The 15,497-nt window shown below is 35.0% G+C and overlaps 1 protein-coding gene across 1 annotated transcript in view; it reads right to left on the reverse strand.

Moving 5' to 3' along the window:
• Positions 1-4,575: 4,575 nt before the first annotated feature.
• The window catches only part of LOC145662465 (uncharacterized), a 71,163-nt gene continuing 60,241 nt past the window's right edge, over positions 4,576-15,497 (reverse strand). The window contains exon 2 of the mRNA XM_081728071.1: positions 4,576-5,060. The gene's annotated coding sequence lies outside the window, so the exon portion shown is untranslated. The remainder of the gene's footprint in view (positions 5,061-15,497) is intronic.

Here is a 15,497-nt window from a genome sequence, read left to right on the forward strand (position 1 = left end):
GTGGATTGTGGACATTTTCATCCGGCTTCACAATTGATCTGGGTTTTAAACTCATATACTATATCGTGACACACTACAATATTTAGATTAATCTACTTTTAACATTTTTTGCTTCATAATATTTCATGACTTGTAAGAAACAACTATAATATTTGCGAACTTTGTGATTAAGGATCTAAATGGTTATATTCAGAAGAAATATAACTTTACCGGATTAGCACGGGTCGGCCTGGATCACCATTGTGTCTGAGAGATATCTGAGTCTGCATGGTCTCCGGATCTGTGAAACAAAATAGACTTGGGTGGTTCGAAAAACTCACGTACCATAAACGCCTGTGTAGTTCTCTATCTGTGTTGATTATTACATAGTTGTCTAATGTTGATGTCTGTTGGCTGGATATATAGCTTTTACTTCTTTTCAGAGAAAGATGTCCAACGGTCGTTACAAGTTAGAACCAATTATGAAGAAACCAGTGTAGTTTGTGGGAGGATTCTATCAAACAAAACAATGGAAACATTTGCAGAAGAAAACTAAGTCGTTTTCCTTTTTGTCTCTCTTTCTTCCTTCTGCCTTTCTTTCTTTTGAAATCGTGGGACTAACTCAGCAGGATATACTAAAGAGAGTGAACATTATGACCTGGAGTAACCCCAATGACGTAAGAATTACTACATACACCGTCCAGGAGTAAGTAAATGTGTGTGTGTGTGCTCTTTTGATGCCCAAGGCATAAACCAAGAAAACAGTATACAAAAAAGTAAATAAAATAAAACAACTAATGCGTACAATTAATCACAGTGATGTTGTGGTAGTAGTAATATTTATAGCAATCAACTTACGTGTATAGAAACAAGCATCTACAGTAGTTTATCACATTTTTTTCGCCAAGTACTTCTTTTAATATTTCACTTTTTTCAATTTGCATTACAATTAGAGTCCAATTTAAAGAATTATATAATCATTTTACTCTTAGTAATTGTAGCAGTTTGCCTTTTACATCATACTGGACACTTCCACTAGATTTGCTATACTAAAAATGATTTTTAGGGTTGGTTGGTCACATAAAACATTTTGTTCCGCTCATGAGTTCAATCTAACTAACAAAGCTGGACGCTCAATTTATGCCTTTCACTCGTACACTCAAATTTAATTTAAAGGGTTCTGAAATGATATTCGAAAATCAAGGGAAACATTGCTACTAATAAATTTCCCTCAAATTTAAATATCCTTTCTGCGAGAATTAGGCATATCAAAAATTAGTCAGAACAGAAATCTCTGTTCTACTTAAAGATGGGCAGAACAGGAAGGAATCCCGCAATACATTAAAGATGTTTTAAAACTATCGTGGAAAATCAAAAATTTATTTTAATTTGAGGTAGTAAATATCCAACTTATTGTCCCAGAGGCACATTAAGGTCACAGAGTACTAACGGTTTGATTTAAAGTATTGCGGAACAATGCAGGTCACATTTAAACTTATAGGTCGACTAAAAGATTAGTTTAAAAATGTCACAGAGACTTAAAGTTTAATTTAAAGTATCATGGAATATTAAAGGCCCGATTTGAATTTGTAGGCAAAGTAAAGGTTTATTTCAAAGTGTCACAGAACACTTATGAAAGGTGAAATTTAAAAAAAAAAAAAAATCGTGAAATAGAAAAGACCCAATTTAATTTGCAGTCACCTGAAAGGTTCAGTAGAAAGTCTTACAGAGAACTGAAAGTTTAATTTTAAAAAATCACAGATCATTAAACTCCAATTTAGGTTTGTTGGGAGAGCAAAGGCCTAAATTAAAACGTCAAAGAATACTAAAGATATAATAAAAAAATTTCTGGACACTAAAAGGTCAATTTAAATTTGTAGACAAACTAAAGATCTAATGTAAAGTGTGACAGAGCATTAAAGATTTAATTTAAAGTATTGCGGAACACTGGAGTCCAATTTAAATTTGTAGGGAAATCAAGTCGTCTAATCTACAAATCAAATTTAAACTTATAGGCCAACTAAGCGCCTAATTTAAAGTGTCACATAGCACTAAAAGTTTAATTTATAGTATTCCAAACATTAAATATTCCATTTAAACTTTAAAGCAAACTAAAGTTTAAATTAAAAGTGGCACAGAGCACTAAGGATGTATTTAAAATATTTGAACTACGAAAAACTGAGCTGAAATTCAATAATATTGCTTCAGTGAGTAAGTGGTATTTCTATACGGTAGCTCAGTGGTATTTGTACTTACCTCTGATGTAAGACGTCCCTGATTCGATCTCAGGTCGTATGAATTTGTGGCTAACAACATCATACGTTTTCTCGAGGTTCTCCCGTTTCCTCCCTCATTCTCAGTCCATCAATTCTTTCATAATCCATTCACTTTCATTAATAATCCCTCTATTTTCGACTAAAGGTTATAACGCTGGGACTTAAAAGTAGAATTTTCATTTCATATTTGCAGTGTTGTCAGTAGGTAAAATATTTCAGAAGTTATCCAAAATTGATTTTTCCCTTTATTTTCTTTTTCTTTGTATACTGTAAAGTTCTGCTTATGCATGTGTAGGTAGAGCAAATTATAGTTGTTTTCTCCCAGTACCAAGTATTATTACAAAAATCCTCTCTTCTATAAACAGCATATTACAAAAGTGATTATAATATAAAATTCTCTAAAATTTGGATAAAATATAGTATCCCAAGGCCCGAGTAGCCTAGGGACACAGAGCTCCGAGCAAGCTTAAGTGGAGTGAATGTAAGATCCTCAATGCTTAACGGAAGCAGAAGGGAGGGGTGTTAAAGGCCACAAAGTTTCAAGTAAGCTGGGTAGCTGAGGTTAGGAGTCCAACAGAGTTCCGAACAAACTTAGTGGGCAGGAAAGGAGGTCTGGAGTTCCGAGCAAACTAAAGGTTTCGGCTTAAGTTCCTCTCAAAGTTCCAGGCAAGCCTACAGAGTGGAGGTGATAAGTCGTAGACTGATAATAATCGCTGTGATCCTACTGCTTATATAAGTGCTATAATGTTGCGGTGGTCCTGGTGGACATTCGTCATGTGACTAGGGGAGGTGCTAGTGTTCCTTTCGTCTGTAAAAGTAGTAAGTCGCAGTAGGACCTAAATGGTTAATACTTGTAAACATAAGCATGTGCAGGTTGTTTGTCAATAAAGCCATGTGGGGGGGGGGGATACTACAATATAAAACACTTGAAAAGTTAAAACGAATTCTTTCATACTAATCTGCAAATCATAAGATTTCAAAAGAGATGCTCTCCACTGATGGAACACAATTATTTGTTAAAGAAATCCGTAAAATCACGTCATTACACGTTCAGGGTGGTTTCCTAAATCACATCTCCACCTACAGAAAAGTGTTGTTGCTTATATGGTGATCTATTGGGGAATGATCCATCATATTTCTCAGGCGAGGAGAAACCATTAATGAAAATCGTTACACAGTTGAGCTCAATGATATACATCGCAAATTTGTTTGCCAGCATCCAGCAGTAGTCAACAGACATTTTATTTGCATTTCTTTAATCTTATATTAAGATCACAAGCTTTTCCTGAAGCTTGGAAGATTAGTAAGATCAATCCAATTCATAAAAAGATAATCTATCTTATGTTGAAAACTATAGACTGATATCAATAATCTTTGCTCCTTCTAAAATATTTGAACTTTTCTCTATTCCAAAATATACAATCATGCGGTCTTATAGATACTGACGACATGCCTTAATGGCATTGTTATAGGGATTAAATAGAGCTGAAATACTACAAGATTTAGTACCATAAGGACACACGTACTTTACCAATCTCGTATTGGTGGTCTTAGTTTTTTTTTTTTTTTTATAGAAATGAATCGTTTGACACAGAAATATATTTTCTACTCAGTTTAATAGTCCTTTATTGAACATTTAGGAAATGAGGAGTTTAATGTCGTTTGTGAATTTTGTGTAGGCAAGAAACATAATTTTCTTTTACTGACCTGCTATTGATGATGTAAACGGATTTTCTCTTGTGAATTTGGAAACGGATCGTCTTTGTAGATCGAGAGACTCGGACGCGATATCTACTGGATTCACTACTTATCTAATGCAACATAGAATTGAGATAGTTGATAATTAAGGGTGTTACTTTATATATATATATATATATATATATATATATATATATATATATATATATATATATATATATATATATATACCATAGAAGAGGTAGCATTGAAACGTAGAAAAGTACTACCTATGATGTCTCAAATCTAAAATCTGAACATGTCAGTTGAAGAGAAATACGTTTATCAGCATAAGTAGTAGGAAGATTTGACAGTTTGTTACAATTTGTTGTTTACACAGTTTTACATAATACAGAAGTTGTACAATGGAGGCAATATAATTCAAATATACAGACACAACACTATTTTTATTTTATTATTTATTTATTGCTGGTCTGGACAATTTAACAAGCAGATAGAAAAAACAAAACTAAAAAATCCATGTGCATGAAATAAATATAAATATTTTAATAAAATTAAAATATTGATTTTCTTTTTTATATTTTAAGTCCACAATATATATATATAATTTGTGAGCTACAGATTGTGAAACATTTTTGATCTTATTCTATAGAGGTGAGACATAGTGCATTCTAATGATGATGAAATGACATTTCTAATGATATACTGCACGTGGAACTGGTGTCTTTGAGCAAAAGTCATTGAGGGAAATTTGGGAATCAGTGTTGCCATTCAATTCCTTCAAATAATCTGAATTTCCTTTAATTTCCCTCAATAAGTTCCACTACAAAGACACCACTGTCGCATACTGCATATCACTGGAAAGACCATTCCATCATCATTTAAATGTGTTCTACATCTGTACAGTAACTACAAGGCGAGCAAAAGCAACATAAGGTCAAAAATGGTTCACAGCCTGTAACTCTCAAACTGTTGAGAATAAGACACATGGTCATATGAACTTTTATGCTTAGGATCACCCATTTTTCAAAGTATTACCATTTTGTCCCTGCACACCTTGTACACCGGGCTGCTGAAATAATGGAGTCACGAAGATCTTGGAGAAGACTTGAAAGAAAGAAAAAAAAAACATGTAGTGAACACAGAGCGAAAGATGTGTCCTTTAAAAGTTATAAACTGCCGAAAACGAAGGAAAATAAGCTTTAAAGCTCTAAAGCTCGAAAGCTAAGGAATCTATTGTAATTGGGTCAAGGAATTACACAAGAACTAATTCCTAATTCCTTTAGCTCTACCTAAATATTCACGTTTCAGAATCCTGCTGTGAAGGCAGAAAGATTGAACAGAGGGGTTATTACAGGAAAACACTTTTATGCACTATTTAACCATAATGATTATATTCATGTAGATGCTATTTAAAAATCATTCCATTCCCCATTAAGAATCGAAAATCATTAATATTACCTTTCGCTTTCATGGAACTACCAATATTGTTTTCAGAAGTTATGCAACCACACTCACCATATTTTAACTTCGCAAGATTTTTTTGAATGATAAAGTGGAATCAAATTTCGGCATTAAATTATAATTTGGTAATATTTGAAGGATGTATTTATTAACTTGCTGTTGTTTAAGAATAAAAGGGCTCAATATATGTCGCAGCTTTTAATTTTCACAGGAACAAACAGTAAAAATAGTAGCTAGGACAAAAACTATTATAATTAATTATAATATAGTCCGTTAACAAAAAATTATTATAATTACAGTCAATTTCTAAGAAAATAGATTAGTTTTTCATAGGGATTCCTGCTGGTTGATTTTAGACCGAGAATTGTGCTCATGATTTTTTTTTTCTTTAGGGAGGATGTACGTAAATTTTTCTAGAAAATAGCAATATCGAACTTTGATTGATGCTTTCAAGAATATTTTATAAATAATTAATTGCCATAACAAAGAATTCTCTTTTGATTGAAAAGATAACATTCTGGTGCGGATAGAGATTGATTCTGTTTTGAAAAGACGGGAATACAGGCTACAAAGTGAAGTAACCTCCTATGAATTTGACAAGCAAATGAGTGTGGAAACTGATTATATTTGGGGGAGTGGTAAGCAACCTGGACAAGTATTTTCACACACTTTTTTCCGGTGGGAGAATATTTGGGGGGGATGAGCACCATTGGTTCCTCATGTGAATCAATGGGGTAATAAACTAAAATGACATAGGCATTCATCAGCAACACCCTTAAGGCTGATGAGATTGCAAAACAATACATATCATATAGTCCTGCACTCTGAAAATATGCAAGTCAAAATGACCAGTATAGTAATGTTCTTTGTTATATATTGCCAGTGTGAGGGGCTGAGATACTTCCTTAGTGAAAGTTGGTTTAACAAAGAAGTCCTTTTGTGTATATTCCTTTGGAAATTAAAAAAAAAAAAAAAAAAAAAAAAAAACCTTTTCATGGAGTAGTAATCATCATATGTATACTGAAGTGCATCCACCTACAAGAGCAATTGAAACACCAGCTGCCAAACCTTGTTCTCCGTAACTACATATGCAGTTCGACCTCTGTGACCGAGTGCTCACCCTTCAACCATCTCACGACACGTGTAAATTTACGCCCATGCTTGTGCATAAAATGTTCGTTAAGGAGAGGTACTTACTTACACCCTGCCCTCATTTTTTCTTACCACTTAAAAAAATAAAAATAAAAGATACCGTCGAAAGTTATGACTTCGAACACCATTACAATAGCCCACGAATAAATAGGTAAGTATAATCAGAAGATCAATATACATTTGATGTGCAAGATCTCTAAATCAATTTACTTCTTTAGTACATTCAATGGCGGATCTAGTGCGGAGCCGGAGGGCTAGACCCACCACCCCAGTTTTTTTGAGTGACAAAAGTAAATGAAGCTATTACTTATATATTTTTGAATGTTTATATTAAATTCATGATACAACTATCACTGTCTGGTTTTTGGCTGGTTCTCCCCCAGTTTTTACCGCCTAGATCCTGCACTGAGTGTACCTGAATTTTGCTGAAATTTTTTTGTATATATTATTATTTATTGTAGACTAACAAAATCTTACTGAGGGCAATATTTTGCGTTCCTCCTTTTGGACGTTTCATATAGAATTCGTCTGGGTTCGAAGTTCTCGCACGAAATTCAAACCTTGTCTACAGGAGATCTTAATGAACTGCCGCATATTTTTTTCTTCCCGTCTGAGACATGTGTTTAATTATTTTAAATCAAAAAGATTCCAACAGATGGATATCTTATTATAATATTTGCAACAACCCTTATTTCTTTACCTTCCCATCTCTTTTCTTCCCTCCTAAGTTTGGCCTAGGCGTTGATCAGTCAGTCTTCAGTAGTTCTTTCGATATATACATACATACATCTATATATACATACAGAGTGTTAATGAACTATACCGACAAATTGTAAGAGGTCATTCCTTACATCAAAATACGAGTAGGACAAAAAGTTCACATGAACCTGTGGAGAAAAGTGCATAGTTTTAGAGCTACGGCTATCCAATCTTCATTTCAACAAGAGCTATTCTGAACAGCGGCGTAGCGTAAGGGAACGCCAGTATGCCAGACATCCCCTGTTAATAAGAAAAAGTACATATTTCATTATATATATACATTGTTTGCTTGTAATTATCACAATTATTTCCACTGCAAACATCTGAATGCGGTCTCTCGCCTTGCATTGACAAACGGAATCTACAAGATATACACGATGCGCGTCACTCAGATGCACATTTTCTGTTTTTCCCCTTGTCATATGCCAATGTTCCTTGGGCTTCCAGGCCTACTGCAAGCACCGGGGTTTTCGTCTGCTTTCTGTCGAATGCGTATATCCAATTATTTGTTTCTTACTCCTCCTCATCCCTTGCAACCCTACATCTGCTTTAGATATAAGCTGGCGTATTCTCAAGTATTTTTTTAAAGAGGTTGTTGAAATACTCTCAAACAACCTCCCTAAAATTGATTGCGCAAGTATCGGAGGTTTTAAAAGATGGATATTTGAATAGTTTACATATCAGTTGGTCAGTGATGTGTTGACCAATCATCGGCTACGATTGGTCTACAGTAGTGGAACTATTGGTATTTAAAGTTCATGTTTTTGTGTAACACCCTGTATATATATATATATATATATATATATATATATATATATATATATATATATATATATATATATTATGAAATTGAAATATAAAATTATGTTTAAGTAAGTATGTAAAGGGAAAAAATATTAAGTTGTGAAAGGTCCTTGGTAAATCAACAAGCTACATTGTAGGAAACACTTTTGCAGCTATGCAGTATAGGTTAATATCCATAATCATATCTACAGCGATCTTTAGACAGACAGGAAGAATAATTTCGTGGAAAATTAAGCAGTGTTCTTGGAAACAAATATATATAAATAGAGGGCGAGAGAAAGAAGAATATAAAACGCATACACACGAAGGAAGAAAAAGAAGTCAACGAAGGGGCCAACGAAACGAAAGAAATAGCATGTGTCAGGCGTGCGTTTGGTTGAATTGAGCGAAAACAGACAAGACGAGAGAAAGAGAGAGATTTTCGTGTTGGGAAAAGCTCGCGGCAGACTCTGTCCTTGACAGAGAAAGCATCACAGACTTTTTAGCGATTTTTTTTTGTCTTTTTTTAAAGCTATAAAAAGAAAGTTCTGTAAGTAATAAAAATAGTGTAACGAACCTAACTTCTTTGGTAAGTTAAGCAATATAAGTGAGACGATTAAAAGGAAATAACCGAAAATTGCCGACAATGAACGAAGATCGAAAAACTAAAAAAAAAAAAAGAGAGAGAGAGAGATTAGCAAAATAATGGAAATAAAAAAAGCTATCTAATTTTAAGAAGATAGAGGTACTCTAAGGACCAGAAGGCGCTGGTTTTAATTGAAACCTGCTTTTTTTTCTTTCTTTACTTCTTTCTGGTTTTTTTTTTTTTTTTTTTTTTTTTTTTTTTTTTTTTTTTTTTTTTTTAATGTATCCGTCACGATGCTTGTTCATTATAGCGAGACGGAACGAACGGACCATTTGGTGGTGGAAGTTTTGCAAAGAATTGTCTGTTGAATACTGGCTTTCGGAGGAGGTATGTATAATACACTGGCGTCCACAATACGAGTAGGGGTGGGAAAAGAGGTCATACGCTTGTTAGATGATCACCTGGTGTGTAAATACACTTGTAGCAAGCAGTACAAGCAATTACTATACTTTAAAAAAAAAAGTGAATTTTAAAAAAAGAAAAAATGAAGTAACGATATAGGAAAGCATGAAAAAAGCAACGGAACTAAGCGGATGTTCGTTATAGGATGTAGGCGGCGGGAAAATCCTCTTAACAGTGCACATTTTTGCAAAGTCATTGATATTCAAAATTCTTTTTTTTTTCTGACTAATTCCCCTCTCTCTTCAAAGAGTGTTCATATTCTGATTGATTGATTTACCAGGCTGTACAAGAGAGATACGAATACTTTAAACGTTTTTAGGCATACGTTAAAATTCAAAGAAACGATAATTTGATTTGAGTTTAGCATTTCGTTCGGCAGCGAGTCTATATGGAACGTGAACCTACAGCTTAAGGTTGGATCCGAACCACGTGAGCTTCCGCGGGGAATCGAATCTGGGATCTCCCGCACTAAAGGCGCGTATACTATCCACATAATTACGAGGAAGCTCTCAAAGAAACGAATAGATGTTCCCAGTAGGAATATACAAATGTATTTTGTATTTATTTCAATTAAGAGGTATTAATACTTTGATTTTTCTTGGACATTTTTCCTGAGTTGGGACTAACTTCATTGTCTCTCGCAGGGAAATCCTCAGATTTTTTTTTTTTTTTTTGTTCAAATAAGGGCTAAAGACCGACACACACATCCAATCGCATACTCACTTTCATGCATCTATGCATATAAGCTATATATATAAAAGTGACTATGTTTATGACTTAACTCTTGAACTACCCAACCGATATCGATCAAATTTTCAACATAGATGAGGTTCGGGCCTCAGATGATTTTCATAATTTCAGTGAAAACCATAGATATTAAGGTTGGTTTAAAGGGACAAGTTTTGCCGATAGATGTCACTACAGTCTTCGTATCTCTCTCATGTATTTTTTACCTTTCACGAAAATTCACGATTTCTCTTACAAATTTCAACCTAGAGACTTCAAATTTTTACAGAAGGAACTCTATGACCTATTGAAGGCAACAATCTATGCCGATTTTTTATTTACAATTTTCTTCATTGTTGAAATGGATATCGAAACCTTTAACAATATAACTGTTTCAACAATGAAGAAAATTGTAAATAAAAAATCGGCACCAATTGTTGCCTTCGATAGGTCAGAAAGTTCCTTCTGTAAAAATTTGAAGTCCCTAGGTTGAAATTTGTAAGAGAAATCGTGAATTTTCGTGAAAGGTAAAAAATGCATGAGAGAGATACGAAGACTGTAGTGACATCTATCGGCAAAGCTTGTCCCTTTACACCAACCTTAATGTCGAATCCATAGTTTTCGGAATTGCTAACAATGAACACTTCTAACGCCGTTTAAACCCAAATTCAGCTCCGTAACTTGGGGACGGAGAGGGGGGAGGTATGTATAAAAGTGATCGAAAATGACCGATATTAATGTCGAATCCATAGTTTCAGGGGTCGTTGAAATGAATAATGTCTCCCCCGATGTCGTTTAAATCCAAATTTAGCCCCGCAACTTGATAGACGAGATGGAAGAATTATATAAAAATGATCAAAAATGACCGATATTAGTGTTAAATTCGTAGTTTTGGGGGTTCGTAAGTTGATTGGTGACAGTTTTGATGTTCTTATGTCCAAAGTGAAAAGTGCAAAGAATGGGCATTCTGCGAATACATCATATAAAGCAACAGTTATTTACGCACATATCTTTATTAACTACAATAAATCAACTGTAGTACTACAGTATTAATACATATTGTGTGTGTCTGACAAGGAAGGGTCACGCAGTGGCTTCGCTGAGATCCGAACGAGACAATTGTGTTTGCATTTGATATGTTATAAGTAGACGAATCCCAAAGTTATACGTGCCACCGGGCGGAATGTCGTGAGTTACAACATATTATGTAATATAAAAGCTACAAAGCTGACAGAATAGTTTGAACCGAGTCATTTACTCGGAAATCGTTGGGTAAATGGAAAACTCGGACAATACGTATCCCATCATTTTCAAGAACACATTTTTTCGGATAAAAAAGTTTGCCTCAGGATCCTCGCAGGGTCCCAGACGGGATCCAACTCAAATTATTTTAAATGGCAAGGGGGGTTAAGTAGCACATCGTTTGAAATCTGTTGTAAAATGAAAGAAAATGCAACAAGTCTCGACTCTCTATGACAACCCTGTGCAAAATAGTGGAGGGTCAAAATGGAAACAAAATCTTAAATTGAAAAGCCCATGGTCACCCCTAAGCGGAAACAGTGAGACAAATATGAAAATAGGAAAGGGAGTGTGGCATTATTTTCAAAGTACAACAATTTAAGTTAAAGCGTCTTGTTCCAGGGTGCTCACAGGGTCCCAGGTCGGGTCCAACTAAAAAGTTTCAAATGGCAAGAGAGGTTAAGAAGCTCATCGTTTGCAAGATCTTGTTAAATGAAAGTAGATGGAACCAGTCTTGACTTTCTACGACAACCCTGTCCAAAATTGCGGCGGGTCAAAATGTACAAAAGTTTAAATGAAAAACTATTGCCACCTTGAATCCAAGATGGCCGCTTAAAAGCTATGTCATTCATAATACAAATCTAAATCTCTATTTTTCTCTATTATGTATTTAGAAATAATAGGAAGACTAAAGAACAATTGAATATCGATTCACTTCAACTATTATTTCATTTGGTAACAACACATATATGTTTTGTTCTTAATGCACGTTCATCACGGTTCTCTCAACATTATTTACTTCAATATAACGAATATGCGATGAACACACAACTCCGACTTCCTACTCATACTGCTAAACAAAAGTTGAATACCTTCGGGTATTTTTCTAATTTTGTCATACGTAGTTCATACAGAAAGAACTTGCTGCACCAGTAAGTTGGGGGCTCTATTGTAACGTATTCGTGACGGTTACATTTGTATGTCATTTGTTGGTTTTATTGCAATACTTCAAGCAATACCAAATATACAAAAAAAAAAAAAAAAAAAAATCATTTGAAGATTGGCGAGTAGTACCAAACATGTGTGTCATTTCAGTACATCAAGCTGTGTCAAACTTTGTTGTTTTGGTCACAGTATTCCAAGAAATAACATATTTATATACAAACACATTTTTCACGCTGGCAGCCATATTGGATTACAGATTATACTCTTTGATATTTTGTGGATATCTACTAGTAACCATAAACATTTGCTTCTTCAACACCAGTGGTGTGAGCTGGATATGCGTTCGATACATAGTGCGGCATTTTGAACTCAAGATGTTGCGATTTTGAACATTTTCCATATTTTAGTCACCTACTAATCAACATTAATGCCAAATTTGTTTTCCTAGCTTCAGCAGTTTGGTATAGTTATCCTTTCGTTATAGGTTTTAAGCGGCCATCTTGTTTTCAAGGTGGCCATAGATTTTCAATTAAGCTTTTGTTTACATTTTGACCCACCGCAATTTTGGACAGGGTTGTCGTAGAAAGTCGAGAAGTGCGTGCTCCATCTTCTTTCACTTAACAAGAGCTTTCAAACGATGTCCTACCTCTCTTGCCATTTGAAACTTTTTAGTTGGACCCCACCTAGGACCATGTGGGGACCCTGGGACAAGACGTTTTCACTTAAATCGTTGTACTTTGAAAATAATGCCACACTTCCTTTCCTGATTTCACATTTGTCTCACTGTTTCCTATTTATAGGAGTGAAAATGGACTTTTCAATTAAGTTTTTGTTTACACTTTGACCCGTCGCCATTTTGAAAAGGTTTGTCATAGAGAGTCGAGACTTGTTGCATTTTCTTTCATTTTACAACAGCTTTCAAACGATGTGCTACTTAACCCCCCTTGCCATTTGAAAATTTTAAGTTGGAACCCGTCTGGGATCCTGCGGGGGACCCTAGGACAAAGTTTTTTACCCCAAAAAGTTTGTCGTTGAAAATGATGGGATACGTGTTGGCCGAGTTTTCCACTTATCCAACCGTTTCCGAACAAATGATTGGGTTCAAACTGTTCTGCCAGGTAATTTTTTTGTAGTTCTTACATTACAAAATATGTTGTAACTCACGATATTCCTCTCGGTGGCACGTATAACTTTGGGATTCATCTAGTTATAACATATCAAATGCAAACACAATTGTCTCGTTCGGATCTCAGCGGAGCCACTGCGTGACCCTTTCTTGTGAGTAAGTGTATGAGTAAGCAAACAAGTGTGTCTTGAGATGTGTTTTTAAGAATTGAACACATGGGGAACAACTGTCTCTCCTTGCTCCCCGCTGCAAGTGCCCATAGTCACTTGCTACATGGCACAACATGTTCACGGGACACCCTACAAGTTCCATATATGATACCTGACCTGGATCATCAGGCTTTGATTGGTAACTTAAAGTATAATGAAAATATCCTAGGAGTTTTCATTGGATTCGGGTGTACAAGAATCGTCATGTCGTAATCAGAAATGGAGTGGGTCAGTGGGTCAAGTTTTCTGAGTGGGTCAGTGGGTTGTGGGTCAACAGCATGTCACCCACTGTGACCCACCACCCACAGCGATCCACCACCAACCATGACCCACTGCGACCCACCACCCACCATAACCCACTGCGACCTACCACCCACCGTGACCCACAGCGACCCACCGACTCAGTATGATCTACCAACCCACTCTGCTTACCGCATTGTAGACAGTATCTTCTGAAGACTGGTAACTTTGTCTTCGTTTTACTTTCAAGACCTTCATTTCCCTTCCTTTTCCATTTGTTTCTGTCTACTTACCTGAGGTGAGTATATCTAAGTGAAAAATGAACTTCAGGCACTTTTGGATATTGATATTTTTAATTGTAATAATAGCAATAGGACTTATACTACTACTTGGCTTTCGAGACCTGTGAGTTTTTAGAGGAGCTAACTACTGGAAAAATACACTTTTGAATCACTGTAATATATAAATTATTATATAAAAAATTGAATGTAACTATGTGTACCTGATCATCACGGTCAAATTGCAAAGTGAAATGAAATTACTTTTGGTATATAGTTAGGCCTCAATCCAGATTGGGATGTTATATTGCTTTCATTATAATGCATAATATCCTGAGGAGGTAGTGAGGATCCGAATTTTTGCGAAAAAAAAATTAGTAACTCGCACGCCGTTAAACTTACGGAGCTGAAATTCAGTATATTAACTCTTTATTGAAAATAAACAGAATGTGTCCTAGCATTTTTTTAAATTCTCCTTTATGGGGGGGGGGGGAGTTTCTATAGGTATATGGAAAATTTTTAATGAATTGGTTTGTAAAAATGATCGAAAACGATCGATGTTATTTAGAAAAATATCAGACAAAAAATACAGTGCTTGGCTTCATATATCCATTACTTTCTACTATAATAACTAACTTTCTACTATAATACGGTATTGTTATTACTGTATGTACTGAATAACCACTGTATCGATAGAAGAACATGCCGTACAGTATATGTAAGCCTAAATCGCATTTCCTTGGTCATTTTCGAAAATCCGAACTACCTGTGGTCCCAATTAGTTCGGATTTTCGACTTCCTACTGTATATGCTGCAGACATGTTACAGCAAGTAAGATGACTAGCATCAGGCCGAGAAATAGTTTTTAAATTATATTTTCTTGTTTTGCCAATATTTCCGGACAAATGATTTTTTCTAATGAACTCAAATTTTCCGGAAATTTTACATAGAACAAGGAAGACATCTCTATAAAATACATGTTTGGTTTAACATATTAACTAAAATGATTCTGGCCCTGTTATTTTAACACTTCCCTGCCATCAAGGATTAACTTCATAAGATTGCTCAAGATAATTTTAATGCGCCTATACTAATTAAGCTAACTAGGATTATATTTTAGTTTCTTTTGTAGCCATAACTCCGTTCTATCACGGTGCTAACTTTGAAGTGTTTGGATGAGTTGTGCACAAAATTTCCCTATTCTAATACAAGAAACATAAGTACTCAATTATCTTAACTCTATATCAGTAAATACAAAATAGATTTAATTTTGAAAGCATAATATAATAAAATATTCGAAAATTTCAATTTTACCCAAATTTTCCGTTTTTCTTCAAATTCGGAAAAAACCGTAAAAAAAAACTTTTTTTAAACCCAAAATGTCCGTTTTTTCCCAGGCCTTCACAACACTTGTCTGAATACATAGCGCATCGAACACTCCTAACATTGGTCCTCCGCAGCCGATGACCTATTCATGTGCGAATGTTAACACACGATATCGGCAACTACGACTGAAATGAATACGTGACCTTCGCCACTGGACCTTGGTATAGTGGCAGAGCATTGCATTGTCTG

This window comes from Thermobia domestica, chromosome 10 (assembly GCF_964235325.1).
Source record: "Thermobia domestica chromosome 10, izTheDome1.hap1.1, whole genome shotgun sequence".
In the NCBI taxonomy this organism is placed as follows: Eukaryota; Metazoa; Arthropoda; class Insecta; order Zygentoma; family Lepismatidae; genus Thermobia; species Thermobia domestica.